Raw genomic sequence first — 12147 nt, forward strand, 5'->3', positions numbered from 1 at the left:
GGTATTAATATGTATTTAGGGCAAAAAATTCTGCTTATTACTCATCAAAACTGTGTGATGTCAAAAGACCAAAATCTTAAAGAACTAGTTTTCTAGCTATCACACATTTGTACACTCTGTGAAAGCTCTGCCTGAAACATGGACAATAAAGCAGTACAAAAGCATACAGGTTGAATAGAAGGAGAAAAAAAAAGAAATCAAATTAGAGCATCTCACCCTTATTAATTTTGCTTCTAGCCCAGGAAATGCATAAAGAACCATCATAAGATGAGCTTTGGAAAAGGTTTCTAATTGTGGTTTGGACACAGGTATTGATGATGCATAGAATCTCTTTTTGTGTTAGTAAGCCATGCAAGTTATTCCAGGAGCAACACTTAACTGTTACAGTCATACTCTGGTTTGGTAATTCCACACATAATCATTTTTTAGGTATAAAATATTTCAAACATACAAAAAAGTGAAAATACAACATAACAGGCAGCCAAGCACCCATCACCCAAATTGTGCAGATGTTAATGTTTTGGCCCTATTTGCTTAACTGTTCCCTTGTACCTATACATAATCCAAGAAGATATACTAAAGCTCATCCGGAGGGAGCCTCTTGCCTAAAGTTAGTGTATATCATTTTGATGTACATGTCTATACTATTATAACATTCGTAGGTGGCATGAATAACAATGTGCATTAGTTTTTGTTTTTAAAATTTAACAAATAGTATCTCACTAATACATCCTTTTGTAACTTTTTTCACTCAAATTATGTTTGTGTTGATAGATTCATTCATTTTAACAGATGCATAGTGTAGTTTTACTGTGAGAATAAACAACAGTTCAATTCTCCATTTCTCCTAACAATGGGCCTTTAGGTGGTTTCCACTTTTTCACTAGTAGAAACCACGCTCAAGAGAAGCCTCCTGCGTGCATGTGTGGACTTTTTCTATGGCTGACACGTAGAAGTGGAAATGCTTGGTTGTAAAGGGTATGAACATCTTCAGTTTACTTCAGTTGTGACAAACTGCTCTCCAAAGCGATTTTACCAATTTATACACCTAGCTCACCACTAGTAAGATAAGAGTTCCTCTACCCACATCCTCACCAATACTTGGTTTTTTCAGATTTACTAACTTTTGCCAATCTGGGAGGTGTGAAATGGCATCTCCCTGTGGGTGAATCATCTACTCATATCTACACCATTTCCCCTTTTCCCTTTAACGAGTTGCTTTTATTCTTTTTTGTTCTTTCAAGTTGTTGGAATAATTCTTTATATATCACGTATACTAATCCTTTGTTCTTTATATGGGTTGCAAATAACTTCTACCAGTATGGGACCTGTCTTTTACTTTGCTTATGGTTTCTTTTGCCAGACACCATAAGGAAAGGAAGACGTTTTCTAATCAATAAATCTAGATGAACCCTGGCCTTCTGAAATATATACACCCCTCAAGGACCAAGCTAAAGAATTTGCAGATGAAATTATCTTATAATTAGACAGCTTGGCATTTCAGTCAGAAATAGTATAGTACATAGGAGTGCAAACGAGGTGTCCCCTGAGAACAAAAATGTTTTCTCAGACTTAACCTACAAAATTCAAACATCTAAGTATTACAGATATGCAAACGATTTTAAAGGGATAGAAAGTCTCCTAGACCAGGAGCTGACCTGTTAAGTGTATCAACATATTTAAAGAAAGAATTGGCCACTCACTAGCAGGTAAGTGAGGGAAACTTGTTAGAAAAAGGGGGGTGGAGACTAGGAAGATGTTGGTATTGCCCACCCAGACAGAGTCCAGGGGAACAGTCTTAACCAATGGACCAAGAGTATTACCATCCCACTGGTAAAGCCATGGGGAGGATTATGGTGGCGCTGCATCCAATAGGTCTTCTTAGCCTACTGACATTAAACATTAAATAATGAACTGAGAGGCAGCATAATGGACAGGTTAATAGGGCAGCTGCTGCAACCAGACTGCCTGAGTTCAATTTCTGGCTCCAGCACTTACTATGTAACTTTGTACAAGCTCTCTTTCCTCTACTGAGAAAACAAAAATAATAGGAACACCTAACTCATAGTGTTATGGAGACTAAACGAGTGAATAAATGTTCTTGGCCATTAGGAAACATTCAATATATGTTACTGAAATACTCAAATGCCAAAGGAAAGACAGGGGAAATATATAAAATGGAATGGTCAGAAGCTGAAGGTACACACCAGAACTAGGAAGATACACAGTGGAAGCTGACCTGGACCAAATGAGGTGGGGAAAGCACTCATAAAGGGTAATTTAACTTTAGCTTTCACTAATAACAGCAACGTCCAGGACAGGAGCTACAGCAGACCCATGCTGTCAGAACCATACTCTGAAACTTGAGCAAGTAGAAGAGGAGAGGATGCCAGAAGAGGGACAGTTTGAAAGAATGGGATTACTTAGCCTTAAAGCAGAAGACTAAAAGAAAGGCATTAGAGCAAAAATATGTGCGTGTGCGTGTGCGTGTGCGTGTGCGTGTGTGTGTGTGTGTGTAGCCTCAGACAGCAAGCAGAAAGAGGACCAGTGAAGGATGGGAGTTGCAAGCAGCATGTTTCACCAGACTGTAGAAGAGGCTTTTCTAACAACTGCAGATCTCAAATGGAATAGAAAGCCAGTGAGTTATTTGCTAGTAGAACTATTTCAATATAGTATGGATCCTCAGCAGGCTGGAAAGGCAGCAAAGCATTGCGAGCATTTAATAAAGTTGGGATTAGATGTTCTTTAGATCCCTTTAACAGAAGTTTTGGGTTTTACAGAACATTCAATACCTTAATAATGAGTGGCAACCAGGGGCCACCTGTGATCTTGTTGCCCCATCATGTTGTGCCCATACAGTCGTGCCCTCAGGGCTATTCAGATGTGTGCGGCCGGGGGGGGGGGGGCAGCGGAAGGAGGCTGCTTGCTGTATGGTCAATGGTCCCCAAGCAGTTTCCCAGAATCTTCTTTTGTAGCAGATTTGTCCCATGTCCCTTGCTCAGCACATCACAGGCATTCATTAATATTTACTGCTACAGAGACTGTTTAAACTCTATCTAAAATAAGTTGATGGATTCTGGGAGTTTTGTGACATTTGTTATGTTAGGTGCTCATTTCTTTTTGCTTTCTTACTGATCCTTGGTTTTGTTATGCATAATCAGAGTGGTCAAACAGGTTACTGCATTGCATCCTGAAGCGGGGTCAAGGCACCTTCACTGTAAAACTGGCTCAATAGTATAAACTCAGGTGGGAATGGTAATCCCTCTGATGTGTGATATTTTCAAATTTTATCCAATGGCAAACTTCTGGACTAAAAAATCTTAATGCCTTCCTTTAACACTGCTGGCAATACTGTTACAGGCCCTTTCCTGTTATACACATTTCCTTTCTATGTTTCCTGCCTCTTCTCATGTTGTCACCTACCAAGATCTTCAATACTGCCCCCTCTATTTTTTTTCCTTTCCTGTACTCAGCAGCACCTCTTTCTCTTCCCCAGTTCAGTTTTATCTCTTTATTTTCTGACTTTCTCTTTTAATTGCCTTTCTCGCAATTTAGTGTCCTCTTATGTGTTCCCTGATTTGTCAGAAGCAGAAATGCTTCATTATTTGGGTGGAAATTTCGTTTGTACTCAAAAGAAAAACAGTTTCCGCTATATTAAAAACAACTTTCAGCTGGTTGCAAAGGGAACTGATGAGGTTTGCATGCATGTTCATATTCAGTTCCCCTTTGTGGCCAGTGAGACTTGAAAAACACTGGAACACACAGGGTCAGCTCTTGTGCGGACTGATTATAGAGTTCCAAATATATGTGGCAAGTAGTGAGAGGTGTCAGCTAAATAAGTAACTGATGGTCTCATGCTCTGATAGTTGGCATTTGTGATCCTGCAAATAACTAAACCTCCAGTAATAAGTACAACCTAGCACGGTGGGGGGAAAAGCTACTAAAGGGGCAAGCTAGACTAAGCATCCCTCTGTATCCTTTTAGGCTCTAGTATTGGAGATCTCAATTAATTATCCAGTTCTTAGGATCAGGTAAGCAGAAACAGACTTTTCTTCTAGTTTTACTGCAAAGCTAGATTAGTTCTGGAAATAGAAAAGGGCTATTTACAGAGGATGAAAAGTACAAAGGAAACAGCATGGATTCCTGATACTTTCAGTACACCTTTTAATACAAGAAATAATCAAAAGAAAATGACAGCTCCATGACTGAACTGAGGCACAGTGGGTATCCCTTTGCAAAGTAAACTTAACTTTTCTTTTTGGATGTTATCCAAGAAGCAATGGACTCTGAAGTACACATACTATATTAATCCCAAAGGAAGAGCCAATGTACTGTACTTTGAGGAAAAAAATATAAAAATCTAGTTAGAACACTGCTGTTGCAAGCACAGTAAAGAAAATGTGGTAGATTAAAATTCTCTGCAGTGGGACTTCCCTGATGGCTCAGTGGTTAAGAATCCACCTGCCAATGCAGTGGACACGGGTTCGAGCCGTGGTCCGGGAAGATCCCACATGCCACGGAGCAACTAAGCCCGTGCGCCACAACTACTGAGCCCGTGCACCACAACTGCTGAGCCTGCACTCTAGAGCCCGTGCGCCTAGAGACCGTGCTCCGCCAACAAGAGAGCAACGAGACGCCACCGCAATGGGAAGCCCGCGCACCGCAACGAAGAATAGCCCCCGCTAGCTGCAACTAGAGAAAGCCCACGCGCAGCAAAGAAGACCCAATGCAGCCAAAAATAAATAAATTAAATGAATAAATTAAAAAAAAATAAATTCTCTGCAGCTCTTCCCATCCAGAAGTGGAGTCTTTGCCCACCTCTTGAATCTGAGCAGGTATCGTGACTAGCTTTGACCAATAAAACATGGTGGACATTGTATGGCATCTAAGCAAGGCCTTAAGAGGCCTTGCAGCTTCCAGTTTTGTGCTCCTGGAACCCCAAGACCATCACGGTGTAGATAAACCCAGGATGAAATATCACATGGAGATACTCAGCCCGCACAACCATCTCAGCTGAGGCTCCAGACATGAGAGAGACCATCATGGACCATCCAGCCTCAGCTGAGCTGCCAGATAACTAAGAAGCTGCATGAATGACTCCAGGAGAGACTGACAGTAGAACTGCCTGGCTGAGCCCAGAACAAATTGCAGGATTGAGAACGAACAAATGGTTGTTGTCATAAGCCACCAAGTCTGGCGGTGGTTTGGCATGCAGCAATAGGTAAATGATGCATATAAAATTAAATTAAAAATATGTGTACCATTAATTTCTAAAAAGGTGACAACAAATATAGTAAGTAATTTCATTAACAAAAAAGACAATGCCTCTGTTTTGCTTAAAAGCTGTGTGTGTGTCTGTGTGTGTATCTGGGTGTGAAAGAGAGAGGGAGAGATATTTATTTTCCAAACCACTGCAGAGTGGAGAGTGGCAGGGTTATTGAAGATTTAGTAACGAACCATGAGTTGTCAGGGATAACAAGCATATGCTGCATGATGAGGCAACTGGTTAGGTGGTATCTTAACAGGAGGGGATCTGTGTAGTTTAAGTTGACAGGAAGAAGTGACTACAGTGGAGGGTAAAGGTGATTTCTCCTATGCTTTCATTAGGTAAAATACACTTTAAATTACACTTGTTGATAGACATGACATGTCGTTTTCATTACAAGCCTTTTAGTATTATTTGACTATTAAAAACTATGTCCATAAATTGCTATGATTAAAAAAAAAAGTTAAGAAAAACTAAAGATATGAGAAAAACTTTCGCATACTAAAAGGTCAGACTTTCTTTTTACCGCTAGGATAATTGTAGTTCTGAATGATTTTACAAAGGTGACTCTTGTGATAATCACTAGTACAAAACAAAACGAAATCTCCAAAGGACATAGCCTATTAAAGGCAGATGAGTGTCAATGGGTTTTCAGCTTAAGGACAGAAATCCATTGTCCATACAATTAGTTTTATTCTATCACGTTTAAAGTGTTTTTCAGCTACTAAGATAAAGAATCATTTTGTTAGAGCTTAAAAAAACTAAACTTTTAAATTGTTCTAAGTTTCTAGCTGGAAAATAGTGCAAGGCGGGCAGCTTATGCTTCAGCCTTTAACAGCAAAAGAGGTTTAACTAGGGCTGGTAATAGATTGCCCTCTGCTGGTCAAAGCGTTGCCAAAGAAAATGATTCTCTACAGACTTTTTCTGTGTTAAAATGTAACTGTGGTTTCTTCTTTCCAATTTTCTCTACCAGATACTTCTGGCGATATGGAACTCCAGAGAACTTATATTTCCTGGCTTCAATATTTTATTTGCAGGTTTATTAAAACAATAGATTTTAGGCTGGCTTTTTGATGGAGGAGGAAGAAGAGACCACATGGTAATATTAGAAACTATACCACATATAGTACAATTTGAGAAATATCTAATAAGACACCAACACTTGTTTAGAGTGATACCTTAAAATGACTACTTCAAGTCTAATATATCTCTGTCAAAACATTATAAAGACGCAAGCACCAATATAAGCAACGATTCAGGCAAGGACCATCAATGAATGCTAAAATCCACTGGGTGAAAGCGGAAAAAATATATTCAGAGAGTCTCAAAATATGACCATCAGATTGCTGCCAACTCTCCATTGTACTAGTACTTTTCCCCTCTGTAACTGATAAGTAATTAATAAATTTCCAGATTGAAAACTGATACATTTTTGGTCACCAGGGACACTTGGTCACCTTTATCTAAAACAATAATCCAGATTCTGGTAGTAGCTAAGAATATGGGATCTGAAGTCACACTACCTGGGTTCAAATATAGGCCCTACAATACACCAGTTACATTACCATCAACAAGTTATTTATCCTCCATGGACCTAAATCTTCTGATCTAGAAAATGATAGTAATAATAGTATCCATCTGAGAGATATCTTAATTAAATATCTTAACAATTAAGTGAATATATATAAAAGCACTTCAGTGGTTGTCATTTATTATTATTATACATTTTCTAAACGTGGTTCTCAGGAAAGCTTGTTACTTCAATATTTGGGGTTCTTAATAAGAGAAAATAAATATAGATACTAATAGGTACAGGATGTAAGACCTCAGATACCCAACTCTTCCTCATCTTCCTTTGACATCTCTTTTTTTTCCCCTTGAATAAAGATAGTGACATGGAGCAGGAGATTTAACCTCAAGACAATTTTATCTAGAAATTCCAAAGAAGTGATTGGTAATAAAATGTCCAGGAAATGCTCTTGAGAAGAAAGGGGCAGTGGTGAGGTTTCTGGGCACTGATATATGATGTCTTTTTAACTCCCTAAATCTCATTGCAAGTCATAATCCAACGTGTATGTATGTGTTTTGTACCTGTGGCAATACAATGGCTTAAATTATTTTTAGAATTCTAAAATCAAATGCTTCATTTTCAGAAATTTTAATCTACTTTTGGCTTTTCAAAGAACCTGAAAACAAAAGGTAGGTTCTGAAGCATGATATGAACCAAACTTGACTGACTCAAAGACGTTGAAATTCAAAATTTGACTGTCCTCAAAAATATCTTTGCCTCATCTAATCCAATGCTAAAGTTTCCCTTTCCCTAAACCTGCTAATTTCCCATCTGTCTTCCAACTGCCACTTCTGAGGTCATTCCAATTCTAATGACTGTCACCATGTTTCTATGGTGTGCATTTCTAGAAGAAAATGTCTATCCAGTGCATTCAAGCCGATATGGAAAGACAAAAGCCAAAGGTGAAGTATAGTGAAACTCTGGCAGGTCCATTTAGTCATTAGACCTTTCTTACAAAGCTAATCACTTTTCTGTGCTATTATAAATTTACAAACTTTGGACTGTAATTTCTGCTGTTTTTTAATAGTTCTTGAGGAAAATACTCCCATGGTTTGCTGAGAAACCAGCTCGTAGCAGCAAGTAGAGGATCTCCACACCCTGATTAAGGGTGGGACAGCCATGATTATAGCTGCTCGTGGTAGACAGCAAGGGCCTGAGCACAGTGCAACTGGAGACAAAGACAGGGCTGTGGCCAGACACCACATCCTGAAGAGAGCGGGGGGGACTCAGAGAACCTTGAACAAACCACAGCTTTGAGTAACAGGTCTCTGCTTCACTCCTCCTAAAGGTAACTACTGGCTCGGGTGTGCAATGAACTGGATAAAGGCTTCCACTGCACCCCAACCCCAACTCCCCCTTGAAGAAATAATTATCTTTTGAATATGAAGTTCTAATGTGGACTACATAAGGCACGTCTTCTCTTCCTGCACACCAGCCTCCCAACGCTCTGAACTTCTGATGGGTCAAATAGAGTGCTTAAAAGGCCAACTGTCGCCATTTTAGAAGACACTAGCTTGGGTAGCCCAAAATAACTGTCTAGTTGAAGCACAATGGTTCAGGTGTGACTGAGCTGTCCTGTGTCTTCTGGGTTCTGGCTCCGAGGCAAGTTGAAAAGGGACCCTATCCTAACCCCAGTAATCCGTCAGGAAAGCTGTCATGCACCCCTGCTGAACACAGCTCACCATGGATTGTCAAAGTAAATTATAGCATGCCCGCCCTTTGAAACTCAAACATCTAAAAAGCAGGAAACTTCGTACAAGGCAGGACTTACCCTCTGGGGAACTACTCTAACACCTCAAGGAGTAAATCATAAGGGTCAGAGCAGAACACTTAGGAAGCCAGTATTTGGCAATGATATAGGAAGTAATTAGAATGGTTAGGCAAGAGCATTTAGACTTGGAAACAGAAGCAGAACTGTGAAGAGGAGAAGCATGGGAAAGATGAATGAGAACCAAAGAAAACTGTAGGTGACCTAAATGAGAAAAGTCCAAGGGGCCATTTTTACACAGAACTTGCAATTCTTGAAATTTCTGCCTGACAAGTTGTATTTCTGTTAATCTTGTATCCTCTGACATTTACACCTTTTACCAATTGCAATAATACTTCCCAGTATGTTAGGAAAATATAAATAAAAATTTCCTTGTATTTCAATTAGGGAACTCAAAATCACTTAAATCATAAAGAATTTATACTGACATCGATGGGATGAAAATGAGCTTACTGAAGTCCAAAGTTTTCAAAGAAAGAAAAAAATTGGGCTTGAGTTCTTCCAGTCAATTCTGCTACTTAGAGTCTAGAAACCCTGTCTGAATGAAATTAAAAGTATTCAAAACTTGATTCCAGTTTACTTACCATAAGATACCCTTATTGACTCTAGAGAAAAACCAGTAATTTCTGCTAAGGTAGAGGGTGAGGTTGAAAAAAAACCAAACATGTGCCTTGAAGTTAATTTACTAGTTGTGTCACCTTGGGCATGCTATTTAACATCTTTGAGACTCAATTTCCTCATGTGTAAAACGGGGCTACCACCACCCATCGCTAGGGCTCTTACATGTAAAATGTTCTGCCTGGTACTGGCAGAGGATTGTTGCTCACCATGCATTCTCTTCTCTTTCCTTTCGGTTCCTTTGGACTGTAAGAACCACTCTGATTTAGTTTTCTCCCTTTCTAATTCATAGAGCACTTAAAGTCTGTACCACACATCACATATTAATCTGAATCTTGGCTTGCTTCTGGAACCGCTCTTGAATTTCCAGAGACCCTAAATTAGCTTGTGGTTGATATACTTCTGTGACCTCCACATGCCACTAGAAACACAGTAGGAACTCCAATAAATATTTGTGAATTGCACTGTTTAAGAAAACTACAGAGCACTAAAAAAAAAAATCAAAATAGAGGAAGAAATGGTGAAAATTACACCTATCCAGGCATTCTTGCCCGATAAATTATCAGTCATCTGACCATCGTTTTGAGCAGTACTTCTGACTCTTCTTTGGTTCAATGGTTGATTGACATCTGTGGTAGCCAGCTTCCAAGATGGCTCCCAATGACCATCACCTCCTGATATTTATCCCTCCCACACTGAATCACTGCTGGCTTTGGGTGACCAACAGAATACTGCAGAAGTGACAGTGTTGACTTTAGAGGCTAGATCAAAAACAGGCATTGCAACTATGGCCTTGTTCTTTTTAATCACTTGCTCTGTGAGGACAGATGGCTGCACGACCTTGGGCAACTTATGCAACATTTCTGAGGTTCACTTTTCCTCACCTTTAAAATGAAGATATTTATTTCATAGTATTTATTTAACAGGGTATTGTGAAGATTGAATAAGACACGCATATAAAGCACATAACAGGATGCCTGGCACATAATAGGCTTTCATTAAATGTGGCTAATACTGGTGTGGTGGTGGTAGAAACTGCAGTAGCAGCAATTGATTGGCTGTGAGATGTGAAGGAAAGAGAGGAATCAAGGATGATTCCTAGGTTTTTGGCTTGAATAACTGAAGAAGTGATGGTGTCATCTACTGACTTTGGGGACAATAGAAGATAAGTTGTGGAGAGTAAGGACATTCTTTTTTCTTGGACCAAAGGTACTTAAGCCTCAAACAGGTAATACTAAAATTATCTTTCAATCACTTATAAACAGGATTCCTTTTCCATTCTTTCTTCTCTATATTATTTTGAAGTGTTTTTTTGTTCTAAATAATTCCTTCCTGGAACATGAAAAATTGTTGAAGTAAAAATGATAGGAATTCCAGAGGTCAAATTACTCTGCAATCAATGGCCATGTACCCCTGGATGAGTCACTGTTCTTAGTTAAATGATGGCAAGCACTGCAAATGCAAAGATGAATAACAGCAGAACAAAATCCAGACACTCAGGTAGTCCTCACTTTTGTTTTACAGAGAAGTATTAGCAAACATTAGGAAGGATTTAGGCAATCAACAAGAAATAAGATAAGCATCAGGGGTTATGAGAACTGGCAAAGTACGCTTATTAATTTTAAATGAAGATTTACTGATAACTAAAGTGCTCGAGCTTGATGAAGTTAGATTTCTGTTCCCATTCTCAGACTCCCACTGGTTTAACTACCCAAGGAAGGGTAATGTGTGATGCAGGTCTGGCTCCTCAGCTGTACACACTTAGCTTTCATTTAGTTAATAGTTCATAGACTGATTAAACAATACTATACATAAAATTGGTTTCACAATTCTTTATATTGTAATATAACTATTGATTTTATTTGAGGCATATTTGGTCTTCGGATTCTGGCACTTTCCAGGACTCCCCAAATTCATTATGAAATGCTCCAAACAATGTACTACTTTGAAGCTGAATGGAGGGCAGCACAGGACAATTTGAAGTAGAATAAGTTAGTTCATTAGTTAACCAAGATGAGACCCAAACCCCTGAATGTACTGCTCTGGGCCTCACTTCTTTATCCCCCAGCTCTATATTTGATTCCAGTAACCTGCTACAAGTAAGAAAACTTTGCATTTAGTTTCCCTTTATTCGTGATAAAGCTGAATTGCAAATAAGCCGTCCACAAACGATTTTACAGACAAGTTTGTACCAATATTTTATTGGGTTACTATGGAGTGGTTCCCTCTACCACTGTATTGTACAAAACTAACTAGTTGTGGGGATTAAACCGTTGAACTTAACTTCTGCCAAGCATGCTAATGAAGTTAAATGAGGTGTAACCGGTTCATGAAATAATCAAAAGGAAGCACAGTATATATACTGTCCACTAATTTCCTCCCACTATAGAAATAGAGAAATGAGTTTGGTTTTTTTTTCTTGAGAAGGTAGTTGCTACATTCACCGTAACTATTGAATTTCTTCAATACTCTGTTTAATTTCCTTTTCTTCCCACTGCAGTTCGTGTCATGCAAGAATCTATTCACGCTGACTAAAACTGAAAGATAATGGAAGAGTGATGATCAGAGAATTTAAAATCTGAAATTTAGCATCATCACCCTGAACAACAGAGCCTTGGTTGGCATAAACTACTCATACAGGTAAGACTGATCACTTTTAACTTAAAAGTTAACTCTATAAAAACTCTAACAGGACTAAAATGTTTAAGTTTTGAAAACTGATCATTAAGAAAGGTCAGCATGTTAATTATATAGATAATTGTTAGTAACTGAAGTTAGAATTGTAGACTTCTTTCATTTGTCAAATTAGCAGAGGCACAATGTGTTACAGGAGTGATTCAAGACAAGACATTCTGCTGAGGGGAATGCAGACTTGTACACATTTTCTAGAGAGCAATTCTGTATATATAACATGATTGTTATTTG

The 12147-nt window shown here is 38.8% G+C and overlaps 1 protein-coding gene across 8 annotated transcripts in view; it reads right to left on the bottom strand.

The window, feature by feature from the left end:
* CASK (calcium/calmodulin dependent serine protein kinase) overlaps positions 1–12147 on the bottom strand; it is a 396439-nt gene that overhangs the window by 155394 nt on the left and 228898 nt on the right. The gene's annotated exons all lie outside the window — the stretch shown is intronic.

Source organism: Eschrichtius robustus, chromosome X (genome assembly GCF_028021215.1).
Source record: "Eschrichtius robustus isolate mEscRob2 chromosome X, mEscRob2.pri, whole genome shotgun sequence".
Lineage (NCBI taxonomy): Eukaryota > Metazoa > Chordata > Mammalia > Artiodactyla > Eschrichtiidae > Eschrichtius > Eschrichtius robustus.